This window comes from Miniopterus natalensis, chromosome 11, assembly GCF_054644295.1.
Source record: "Miniopterus natalensis isolate mMinNat1 chromosome 11, mMinNat1.hap1, whole genome shotgun sequence".
NCBI classification, from domain to species: Eukaryota; Metazoa; Chordata; class Mammalia; order Chiroptera; family Miniopteridae; genus Miniopterus; species Miniopterus natalensis.
Window position 1 is genome coordinate 35,756,778 of NC_142091.1, and position 12,622 is coordinate 35,769,399.

The following is a 12,622-nucleotide window of genomic DNA, read 5'->3' on the forward strand; positions in this document are numbered from 1 at the left end:
CATCATTAATTTTCATTCTCATTTCAAATTTTGGAGTCAGTGGAGAAAAATAGTTACTTTCCATCTGGTTGTCCTCTTGCCTGGGGAAGTTGTGCTGTCCTTTTTGTTGTTGTTCTGACAAGAACTTAATTGTGTGAGTGATCCATTCCAGATCTAGACAGAACTCTCCCACCCTCTGACCCAGCCCAGAGACGCTGTCACAGAGCAGCAAAGGAACTGTCTGACCTTTTGTCCCTCGCAGACAGGATCTGCCAGAAGCGTCCCTCCACAATGTTACACATTCATATTCTCTGTAAATCGAATCTAGACATTCAAGCATGACTGGACAGGCATTGAGGATGCAATTGGCGAGAGGGATTAACTCTTCTTTAAATCTCTGTTTCAGATAATTATAGATGAAAGATGCTTATTTGGATCAGATTGCTATTTATTCACATATTTATTTTAGTAAGCGGTGAGGCAAGGACATAAAAATGCAGAGTTGAAAGACAGATTGGCCTGGATTGAGTTGATAAGAAATGTGTGGGGCTTTTTGGCTTCTGATCAATATTTGTATTCAATGTGCAATCTAAAGTATGTACAATAAAAAGAAAACAGGTGGGAGTAATATCTGATTGTCGTTTCTTCCCAGTTTATATTCCAAATTAAAAGATAGAAAAGGTATTAAGAAAAGAGCAAAAGCAATCCTCCTTTTTTAAAAAAAATTCTGAGAGAAATACATGATGCTGGCAAGGTGCATGTTTAGTGTCCAGTGCCCGTGTCTTTTTTTATTTTATTGATTTTAGAGAGGGAGAGAAAGAGGGAGGGGGGCATTGATTTGTCGTTCCCCTTATGCATTCACTGGTTGATTCTTATATGTGCTCTGACCCGGGATTGAACCCGCAACTTTGTTGTATCAGGACGACGCTCTAACCAACTAAGCCATCCGGCCAGGCGAAAAAAGCAATCTTAATCACCCTACACCAAAATGATTAATAGGACTTCCGTAAGACAGAACTTAGGAGATCATGGTCAACACCCCTCTGGAAACCTAGAATTCTACTACTGTTGCCAGCAGCCCTAGATTGCCCCTCTGATCAGCTAAGGCTCCCGTTAGCTCTTGTCCAGTTAGCTTTTGTCCAGTGAATTTACAGCCATTATTAACACTCTGTGGGAGGGTTTCTAGGGGACCTTTATAAAGAACTCAGGAGTTAGGTGGTTCTTAAACTGTTATTCAGGCAGCTGTTAACATAGCTCATAACTCTTGAATAACTTTCTGCTACATCTTTGCTGTTAATAATTGCTATTATTAATATGACTGTTGCCCTCGCCTGTTTGGCTCAGTGGTTAGAGCGTCAGCCCGAGGACTGAAGGGTCTCCGGTTCGATTCCTGGTCAAGGGCACGTACCTTGGCTGCAGGCTTGAGCCCCGTCTGGGCAGGTGTGGGAGGCAGCCAGTCGATAATGTGTCTCTCACACTGATGTTTCTCTTTCTCTCACCCTCCCTTCTACTCTCTAAAAAAAAAATCAATGGAAGAAATATCCTCGGGTGAGGGTGAACAATAATAATAATAATAATTTGAACATTACTTTACCGTTTACAAAGTGTTTTAATGTATTCACAATATATTGTGGACCTGGTTTCTTTTTAGCTTATTGTGCCTCAAATTTATGTGGTTCAGTGAAAGATTAGTTTACTTATTATGAAGATTGGTTATTTGGAATTCCTAATATTGAGGGAGAGTAAGACTCAAGTAAAGTTCCCAGCCTCCAGAGAAACCGAAAACACAGACTTTTTATAGTAATCCAAGAATCTTGCATCTTAAGCCCAGAGTTTACTGGACATTTTGCAACACAAACACTCTGGCCTCTGATTTCCTTATTCTGCACAGAAAAAAGAAACTTAAGAATGTGAAGAAATATGACAGTTGAGCTCAAACACATTCTAGTAAAGAGAAACACTGAAAATGGAGTAAAGGGCTCCAGACCCAGCGATGTACTTAAGCTCACTATGCATCAGTTTTTTAATGAGTTTATATTCATATCTGGCCTGCATTCCTCTTGGGATTATCCTAGAATATACATAGAAATATAGATGAAAGAACGTTGGTGGGAATTACCAATATCCTCCCCAAAGTGATGGACCTTTGATATTTCCAGGCGATACTCTGAGAACAGAAACTTGGTGGCGCCCCCAGCAGAGGCTTTTTTCATCCTGCAGATACACGCGTACACAGCTGACGCTGTATCGTGCAGAGCCTGAGCCACTTGTGACCTGACTCAACCTTCTCTTCACACTGGCTCAGCAAGAACTTCTGGTTTGCTGTTCTCCTGGGATCCTAGGTTTGGAAAATTTCTAAGGGATCATAACCCTCCCCCTGCCTGTGATGCCTAAACGACCCTCCTCTGTATTTTCCCCAGTTTCTAGTAGCTTACCCACTCCCTTCAGAGACAGGAGCTCTCTGACCTGAGGAGATAACTTTAGCTATTCTTGGAGAACCCTGATTGTGACCGACAGCAGCAACACGACCTGCCTCTCCATAGCACGCACAGCAACAAACTGGAAACAGCAGCAATTTTTCTTCTCTAGAATACAGTCTCTGAAACTGCTGGTTGAGCAGCCTGTCCTTCCCTGAGGGCTGCATAGGTTATTCGCCAGGCAGTATTTCCTTTAAGTGGCCTTCCTCGTGGTGGAGGAATGCGTCCCTCTGTCTGCTCAGCTGCTACCCAGGTCTCCTGTGGTACAAGTCTCCATATTAGAAAAACTTTAAAAGTCTCTAGGGCCTTCTTCCTGTCATACGGCCTGTACTAGCTGTTCCTCTTCCTATATCTGTAATACTACAGAAGAGTCTTAATTACAATTTCAGAATGTTCAGGGCAATCCCACCCCCTTCACTTTGGAATCGCAGACACGGACTTGCGTTGAAGGACAGTAAGTTCTCTCACTGAAGGTTTCCACTAATGTCCATGTTTCCTTTGCAGGGCCCCCAAAGGCAGGAACTGATTCCTGTGCAGTTAGGATATAGCAGGACAGTGATTTCTCTAAATGTAATTTCCATCTTCCGCATTCTGCCTCACAGGTTTTTGCATCAGGAAACTGTTGGGTCAGATTTCTGCCAGAAAATGTGCTGGATGCTGGTGTCTTGGAAAGGGTACTAGACAAAGCAGGGGGAGGGGGACTCTGCCTTAAGTCTGACAGTCCACTTTTTTTTTTTTTTACCCTCACCCCAGGATATTTTTTCTATTGCTTTTCACAGAGAGAGAGAGACAGAGAGACATCAACATGAGAGAGACACCCTGACTGGGGCCGGGGATTGAGCCTGCAACACAGGTACATGCCCTTGGCCGGAATCGAACCCAGTACCCTTCAGTCTGCAGGCCGACACTCTAACCACTGAGCCAGACCAGCTAGATCTGACACTCCACTTCTGAGCTGTGGAACCCTGAGCAAGTTATTTTTATCTCTGAGTTTGTATATGCATCTGCAAAACATGGATAATAATATAAAGCATTGCGAGAAGCAGTCAGGTCTGTGTGAAAGGGTTTCATACACTGAGAAGCACTACAGTAATGTGAGGTCTTCTAAGGGAAATCTTTTCAAAACTAAAAAAAAAAAAAACCTTTATGAACACGTCGAATGAAATATTTTACAGCCATTAAAAAGTATAAGAGAGCCTGGCCAGGTGTGGCTCAATGGTTAAGCGTCGACCTAGGATCCAGGCAATCGGGGTTCGATTCCCGGTCAGGGCACATGCCCGGGTTGCGGGCTGCAGCCGATCAATGACTCTCTCATCACTGATGTTTCTATCTATCTCCCTCCCTCTCCTTTCCTCTCTCTGAAATCAATAAAGATATATTTTTTTAAAAATTATAAGAGAAAATGTGTTGGAAAAATTTTAGATTGTAGTTGGCAATTACAGCAGTGTAAAGGATATGCACATAAGCCAGAAGCATATGGGGACAAATGAAATCAACTGTTTGCTGTGTAATGAAGTCACTTTTTCTTTAAAAAGTCTCTTTGGTCTGTTCTGTTCAGTAAACTGACAGCCCTCACCGTGCCAGGTTCTGGTCTGGACTCAGGATGCAGAGAGAAACAGAACATGCTTCCTTGTCCCAGGGACTCCTGGTTCCTACAGTCTTTGCAAAGTTTATTATGTATAAGAATCACCTGATTAATTCAACTTACCCTGGTCCCACCCTAGAAAGTCTGACTCAGTGGGTCTGGGAGGGAACAGCACACAATCTGTGTTCCTTAAACAGTTACCCTGACTGAGTCTAATGATTCTCATGCAGGCCGTTTAATTCCTCACTGAGAAACCATCAGTGAGGTCTGAATCTTTTGCAGTTAAAGATAAGTGATAATCACACAGATGTGCTCACTGAAGAAGGTACTCTGCCTGGATCGTTCCGTCTGCACCTTTGGGCTGGTGTGTGTGCCTCTGGTTCCAGGATGGGAAAGCCAGCTGCAGAGTGCTGGCGCCCTGGGAGCATGCAGCGCAGACCCTCCAACCTTGCAGTCTTTGTCTCTTTTCCTCCCTCCCTTTCTTTCCACCGCCTCTCCCTTGCTTTTTTCTCTATGAGTGTGTTCCTCTCCCACTCTGATTCCTTCTATGCCTAGTAATATGTCAACACCCAGATGCTTCCCCTTCCTTTCTCCACCCCACCCCTCCGCCAGATATGTCAGTTTTGTTGAAATAAAAAACAAATCAACTTGTATCTAGTTTACTAACTTGTGCTGAAAGGCTCTAGTATATGGTTACTGTTTCTCAAACTACTTAGGAGTGGGCCATTGCTTGATCAACAACCACAAAAATATCATGTGGAACCTTTTGTGTCTTGATGTTTGACTGTCATTTAGCTGTTGGTCAACTTTTCCCCAGTAGGTTAGCAGCCCTCAACAGACTGCTGTCCTGCCCATCACGTTAGAGTGTACCCTGAACCCTGACTCAGCCCTGCTTGTTTCCACACGCCCGCGAATGGGCCTGGGTGGCTTTCTCAGGCCATACACCTGTTGCCTCTTAGTCACCCAGAATCAAAATATTACAATTAATCACACTGTCTGAGTCTATGCGGCTTTATACTAAGAGTGGTGACACTCCAAAATGCAGCTAGGATTTCTCCATGTTCATGTGTTTATATAACTAGTGTCAGTGTTTATATTACCTGTACTTCATGATACCAAGGGATGATGGTGATTTCCAGACTCCCTTCTTCCATTCTGTTCCTTCAAAACCACATGCAGATTCTGGTCCTCGGCTACCGTCATTGGCCTTCTCAGCCAGACCATGAGCTTCATGAGGACAGAGGAGAGTGCCTTGGAGAGTATCTGGCACATAGTAGGTACTCATTGTAATAACTCTGGAATGGATTAGGTTGCATTGAGGTGTCAGAAGGGGGGTGCGGAATATCTCCATCAAACAAAAGTGAAATATTAAAAGTAATTCCCAAACTGGCCTTTCCCTCTTTATGTGTCTGAAATCTTTCATAAATTTTTAAACTAGCCCTTTTCAGCATAACTCCAAGACTGGAGCCGTTGCCTAGCATAGAACAAAAAGTCAGGAATCAGAAGTAATTTTGAGTTCAGCTAGTAATTTGTGTTCCTGATCTGTTGTTGAGGGTTAGTTTCTCGGGCATCTCTCCCAGCATTGCTTCGGAACGAAGAACAGTGACCCAGGAGCCTGCTCGAGAGGCTCGCCATACTGGTCATTGTATATATAACCAGCACCTGGACATGCGCCTTGCCCACAGCAGGCGCTCAGTAGATATTTGTTGAGTGAATGTATTTGATTGACAAAAGAAATTCAGAAGCAAGTCCCAGATGAAACTTAGAGTTGCTCAGATTTTCAGTTAGTGGTTTTCTCCACCCTACTTCTCTACGTCTAAACAAGTTCCTTGCCTCCAGATTGAAGCAGCCACTGCCTACATCATCTACTTCGGCAAATTTTAATTGATGCCTACTCTGTGCCTGTCTCCATGGGGCACCCCAAAACAAGTAAAACCTAAGCCCCGTTCATTTCAGCCCCTACACAGTTGGTTGCTAATTTCTCAGTGCTCCCTCAATCCTCTGAGAGACCTCTTTTACATTCATCGTCCCCACACTACTGTAGGCATCTGCCTACCTGTTACTCTCCCTAGGGAGACCCTGGACTTCTTAAGACCTTGGATATACTCATATTTATATTTTTATGCTGAACTTGGGGTAGTAGGTTCTTAGAAATTTCTTACTGAGAATTGAATAAAAAGTACATAAATAATCATTCCTAAGTGACATGTATTTGAATGTAAGTATGTTTTGTATTTGAAAGAAATATATGCCTTTCTTAGCATTTTTCAAATTTTCAAATGATAGATACTCAGTATGTCCTGACAGAGACAGGACCGGTTTTTATGTCTCTATTAAACACCTCTCAAGGTGCCCACTTAGTTATCAAAACCACCCGTCCCCTAAGAACTCCCCCACCACCCCTCCTAGCCGGGGCAGCCTCAGCCGACACGGGGGACATGCGCTTCCTTGCTGATGCCTAGGGGTGGACACCATGCCCAAAATGGGCCAGTCTCATTTTCTCTTGGAGAACTAGGACTGAGAACACTAGAGACTACTTGTTTGAACCATGAACATGGAAACCTAGTAGCTGCAGGGCAACTATATACCTAAAGAGACGGAGAAAGCAGTCTGCAGAGACAAAGGAAGGCAAAGAGCTCAGACATGAAAAACCATATGGCCTGAGAGAGAATTAGTTACACATACAAACTCGCTGCCTAGTTTTTGCTATATTTAGTTCTTGGTTGATACCCTTCCTGAGGCCAGATTATTCAAGTTTTTCTTGGGTTCCATGGGATAGACCTCATTTTCTTACCAATAAATTCCCTGTTTGGGCTTAAGTGGATTTAAAACGGATATCTGTTTTTGCAACTAAGAAGATATTAATACACTGAATTATGGAAGGAATTCTCATTATTTTTTAAAATATATCTTTATTGATTTCAGAGAGAGGAAGGGAGAGGGAGAGAGAGAGAGACATCAATGATGAGAGTCATTGATCGGCTGCCTCCTGCACGCCCCCTGTTGGGGATCAAGCCCGCAGCTCGGGCATGTGCCCTGACCTCCCGGTTTCGAACTGAAATCTCTTGGATCCTAGGTTAATGCTCAACCGCTGAGCCACGCCCGGCCGGGCTCATTACTTTTCTGTAAGTTATACTACCTTTTGGTTGCATCCACATCGTATCCCAGAATATGTTCATCAGGAAATTATATAGATGAGGGATTCCTGATAAATAAGATGCAATAGAGTAAGCGACTTCTTTGCTTTTCAAGTTTCTTGATCCGCTAAATCACAAAAAGCAGAAAACATGTGAATGGAGGCTTATTTACAGAGAAGATTGGACACACATCAGACCTTTTTTGAGCTACAAAACTGGATTAGAGAGGTTTTGAAGAACCAACACACTTGGCAGCTTCCCAAGATGTCTATTTTTGAAGATTCTGCTTTCCAGAACTCTATAAGAATGGCTTTTGTCATGAGCCTTCGCTGTGTTTCAGACGAGCCAAAACTGAAAATGGAAGAGACGAAAGAGTGTGTTCTTAGAGCAGCCCGGGCACTGCTGTTGGGCTCACCATAAACAATGATGGGCAAATCTATCAAAGTAAAATAAAAGACTCTGCTCATCAGAAACAGCTGCAAGCGTGTGTAACATTCACTCAGCCCTGGCATGCCACACCCTGAATCTAGTCCTCACTTACCCTAATCGTTTCTAAAACACATGGGAAGTAGACGGAACTATGGGCTGCTAAAATCATTATTTGGTTCAGGAAAATTTCAGAGGAAAAATCTTAGGGCTTTTTCCTAGAATGTTATGAAAATATTAAGTTATGATTGCTGCCAACCCATTTCTAACCACTCTAGGAAAAGAAAACAACAACAACAAATAAGTTTCCAGCTCTATTCTGAGTGGACGCTCTGGACCTTGAAGAAGCCTGCATGTAATTTGACTGCAACTACTTTCTTTTTTTAGTTAATTGTGTTAAATGTGCCTCATAACTTCTAATCCCAGTGGGGCTGTCATTTAGAAAGGGGGTGGGGGAAGCTGTTTTAATTCTGGCTTTTGTTTCAGCCACTAAATGTAATGCCACATGATTGTTGACCCAACAGTAATCCAGTTAAAAAACAGTCTTCAGAGTTACTGCATCATCAAAATTAACCCTGATTACATCAAATTATGTTGAAACAGACCACAGCTGTTTGCCCTGTTGAAGCAACTGCTTGAGAGCTATCCAGAAGATACATCTGGGTGTCAGGAAGATACATTTTGGTTTTAAGTTTTTGTTTCTCAACACAAATGTAGGAGGGAAACATTGTGTTCTGCCCAGAGTGCTTGGTGGGAGCTAAAAACCTGAGATTCTCCAGAATCAAAAATCCTCTTAATCCCCCAAAGAGAAGAAAACCTGAGACCTTTTGTTTTGGTTTCTATAGGAAGGATGTAAGAAGAAGGAAATTCAAATCTGTTGAGTATTGCCCTTGTCAGCAGAAAGAAGTAGAACTGACCACAGTAAAGGATGACCGGTGTTCTAGGCTGCTGTGCTCCGGCTGGCTCATACCAGCCTAGGAGGGTGGATTGGTAAACTAAAAAATTTTGCAAGCTGGATGTTCAAAAAATAGCATTATTAAAATTAAAGAATAATTTGTTTTAAAAGGAAAATAAGTCTTGGAGCTATGGACAGATTGGAGCCCTCATACATTGCTTGTAGGGATCTAAATAGTGTAGTAACCACTGTGTGAAACAGTTCACAGAGTCACTGTACGAACAGCGATTTGACTCCCAAGTATACACCCAAGAGCATTGAAAATGTAGGTTCACACGAAAACTTGTACATGAAAGTTCACATCAGCATTATTCATAATAGCCACAAAGTGGAAACAACTGAGATGTCCATCAGCTGACGAATGGATAATTTTACCCATGCAATGAAATATTATTCAGCCCTAGAAAGGAATGAAAAACTAACATATGCTACGATATAGATGAATCTTGAAAACATTATGCAAAGTGAAAGAAGGCAAACACAAGAGGCCACATACTGTATGATTCTGATTATATGAAATGTCCAGAATTGGCAAATCCATAGAGACAGAAAGTAGATTAGTAGTTGCCAGGGGTTAGGGTTTGGGAAGTGAGGAGTGACTGCTCAGAGAGAGGGAGTTTCTTCCTGAGGTGATGGAAATGCCTGACGTTAGATATCACTGAGGGTTGCACAACTTCGTGAATACGCTAAAAACCACTGAATTGTGCACTTTAAAACGCTGACTTTAAGTTACATTAAAAACAAAGGGAATAAACTAAAACTCATCAGTTACTAATTATTTTAGTACATCTTGCTGTTATCGTGGCTCTTGGTATTATTTATGTCTGTTGTCTTTATGTTGGAAATACTAACTAGCTGTGTGTGTCTTAACTCTGTATTCAGAGGCATGAAGCTGGCAACCTGAAATTGGTCAGGGGAGAGGCGGAGAGAGTGCCGCATTTCCCCCACAAAGATTGTCACATACTGCACGTCGGGGCTGCTGCCACAGGAGAGCCCGTTTTCAGACGTGTGCCAGCACGCCACTGGCTGTGGGAGTCAGACAGACACCTGGGGTAAATCCTGTTGGAACTGGAGAGCTAGGTGAGGTGCTCTCCTGTGGCCCGTGGATCCCAGCACAGCGAAGACTAGTGGATGTGCACAGCCGCTGCGCACGCTTTCGGTGCGGAAGACGCTGCCGTTTCTGGTCGGCCGCTGGATGCAGCCCACTTGACGCCAGGGGGCTCGACTTCTCCGGCTTTGCCAGCACTGTGTGCGCGTACAAGGGGTTCAGTGCTGGAGCTCCTCCACAGCCGTCGCAGGGAAACCAGACAGCAGATCAGCCACAAATGGTTTAAACCGTAGCCCCAGAGAAGAGGGCGCAGGAAGTCTGCACAGCAGTGTCAGGGCCTGGAGACCGAAGGTTGACGTCGCAGCTCTACAGAGCCTGGGGGCAGAAGTCAGAGGTCCGAGGAGTCATTGTTTTTGAAACTATCCAAGGGTTCGTTCCAACCCGTATTGAAAGTGAGGCTGCAGGGGATTACCTCCACGGCCGGCCCCTGTGGGTCTAAACGCCCCAGCGGCGCGTAAGGACCTTCACAGATACTGTTCTCCGGAGCACGGATCAGTTTTGGATGCTGCAGGCGCCCACAGCTCTCCTGTTACCCTTTAAGGACTGGTTCCTTCATCCCCCCAACAGACGTTTAATGAGCATCTATGTGTGTCTGGCACCAGGCTGGGAGGTCCTAGGGAAACAAATATTATCAGTACAGCGTGACAACCCAGTTTATACGGGTGCAGTGTGAATCCGAGGAAAGAGCAACTGTGCTGGGCGTGGGGATGGTGAGTTTAGGCAACAGGGCCTTGACATATCTTCCAGGTCTCAAGGCAGGACTTCTCCGCGTGAAGGAAGTGGCCATAGTGCAGGGTGTGGTGTGGAGCACTTACGGCGCTTTCCCAGGGACCCTGACGGTGCGTTCCTGGGAGGATCATTTTGCAGCATGATCTATGAACACTGATGTTACTACCCCCACTAGGGTGAGTAGAAATGCCCCCGGAGCCTAGCTGCCCCAAAGCAATTAGCACATGTTCTGGTTCTTTACAAAGGAAAATTGGGAAGCTGGACTTGCTCAACCTTTTCTCGTTAAGAAAGTATTTCCAAAATGTTTCCCACTGGGTGTAATGTCAAGTAACAAAACTGTTAGCCACAGACAGGGAGGGAACCCAGTGAGGTCTTCAACCACACCCCAAGCCCACTCTCAGATCTCTGTCCCAACCAGATGCCGAAAGCTGGTTTGAGTAGGTCGAGGTAATTCGGCCGAGGGAACCAAGTGGGCTCGAAGCGGAAAGGGGTTAAAGAAGCGCAAAACCTCAATATGCCTGAGACACGAGTGCCGTGAAAGTCACCAAGCCGAGGTGGCTCTGCTGGCCACACCGACCTTGGCAAGCAGGACTGGGCTCTGAAATTAACCTGTCAACTAGGCTGAAGGGGAGAAAAGGCAGAAGGGCTGGGACACAAACATCCACTCCCACCCCAGCCCGATGGCTGACGTCAAGCCTGGCGCGGGTGGTATTAATCACACCAGCCTGGCGTGCAGTTGAGGACAGCTCTCCTCCGGCCCTCCCAGCCCCGTCCCCGGAGCGCTCCACCAGCCATGCACCTGCCGCCGGCCACAAGCCCTCCCTCCCAGACAGGCGCGGACGCAGGCTGTGCCGACGCACCTCAAAGCCACAGGGCACCCTTTAGAACCCAGGCCTTGGGGGAGGGCGAGCGAGATGTGGGGCCACGCTTCCTTCCCAGGTGTTCATGCCTCTAATCTCTGCAACGCTCCCTCCAGAGAAACCCTCCTCCCCATAAGATGGTCATTTCCTGAGAATTTAATGAGTATAGAATTAATGACCCAAAGCCCTCCTGGCAGCCGGTCATTAATTCCTCCAGGAAATACCCGTGGTCTTTAATCAAAATTGCCTAAATTATAGGCTAGCGGTGCATGTCCTCGCAGGTTGGGGGTGGGGGCGTTACCCCAACTGATTCCGATAGATGGCGCTTAGCTTCGTGTAAATAAATCACTCAATTTGTTTTCCATTTTTTCCCAGCCAAAGGAAGGGAGCGTTGGGAAAAAAAAAAAAAAACACCAAAAAAACAAAACCCCAGCAGGGAGTGGAGAGGACTCAGTCAAGGCCCAGACGGGAACGTTCTGTCCGAGCGCCGTTTCCCGGCCTGGCAGGCCCCGCGGGCCCCGGAGACGAGCCACGCCAGGGCGCAGCGGGCCTCGCAGCCCTGCCTCGGCCGCGGCGGGGCGGGGCGCCGGCAGCCTGGGCACCTGGAAGTCAGGGTGGCTGCAGACGAGCCGTGCAGGCCCCTCAGGCTGCAGCCCCTGGGACCTGGCACCGAGACTCAGGCGTGAATGAAGTCGGAAGTCGCTTTATTTTGGTTGAGAGTCAGGGCCTCTTGACTGACTTGGCACCCTTGAGTATTTTGATATTTGTGGCACAGATTAAGGTACCTGCAGGCAGGGGTTGAAATGGCCATCGTTTTGGTGGCGGCCCTTGAGTGCGGCTTAGGGTTCCCCCCATTGGAAGGCTCGGGGAGCTCTGGTGCCAGTGAGCGCCTGGTGGTCCTGGCTGTATATTCCACCCAGCAGCACAGTGGAGAGTGAAGAAAGCCAGTGAGGCGTGGGGCGCAGGGGAGCTGATCTAAGCCTCCCAGTGTTTAGAAGGGCTGGCTACCTATGTAGTCAATGATTAGCTTTTACAAACGGGTTGGAAGTGAACTTTTCCCAACCCAACCAAGATCTATAAACCAGAAGGGTGTCCAAGGGCTTCAAACAACTAGCTTAGCTGCAAAAAAAAAAAAAAAAAAGGCAGGGAAATGAACAAAACAGCCTTAGTCTAAAGTTGCACGGGGAGCGCAAGACGCTGTTCCTCCCACTGGCCTGCCAGCCGCTCAGGTCCTCATTGATGAGGTGGGTTACCCTCCACCTCCGCTTCCCAAAGACGCTGAGGGGAGGACCTGCCTTTTATTATTGCTTGTAAAGGTATTTTGTGAACAAAAAAGAGCCCCTACCAAAGGATTTTTTTCCCCCTT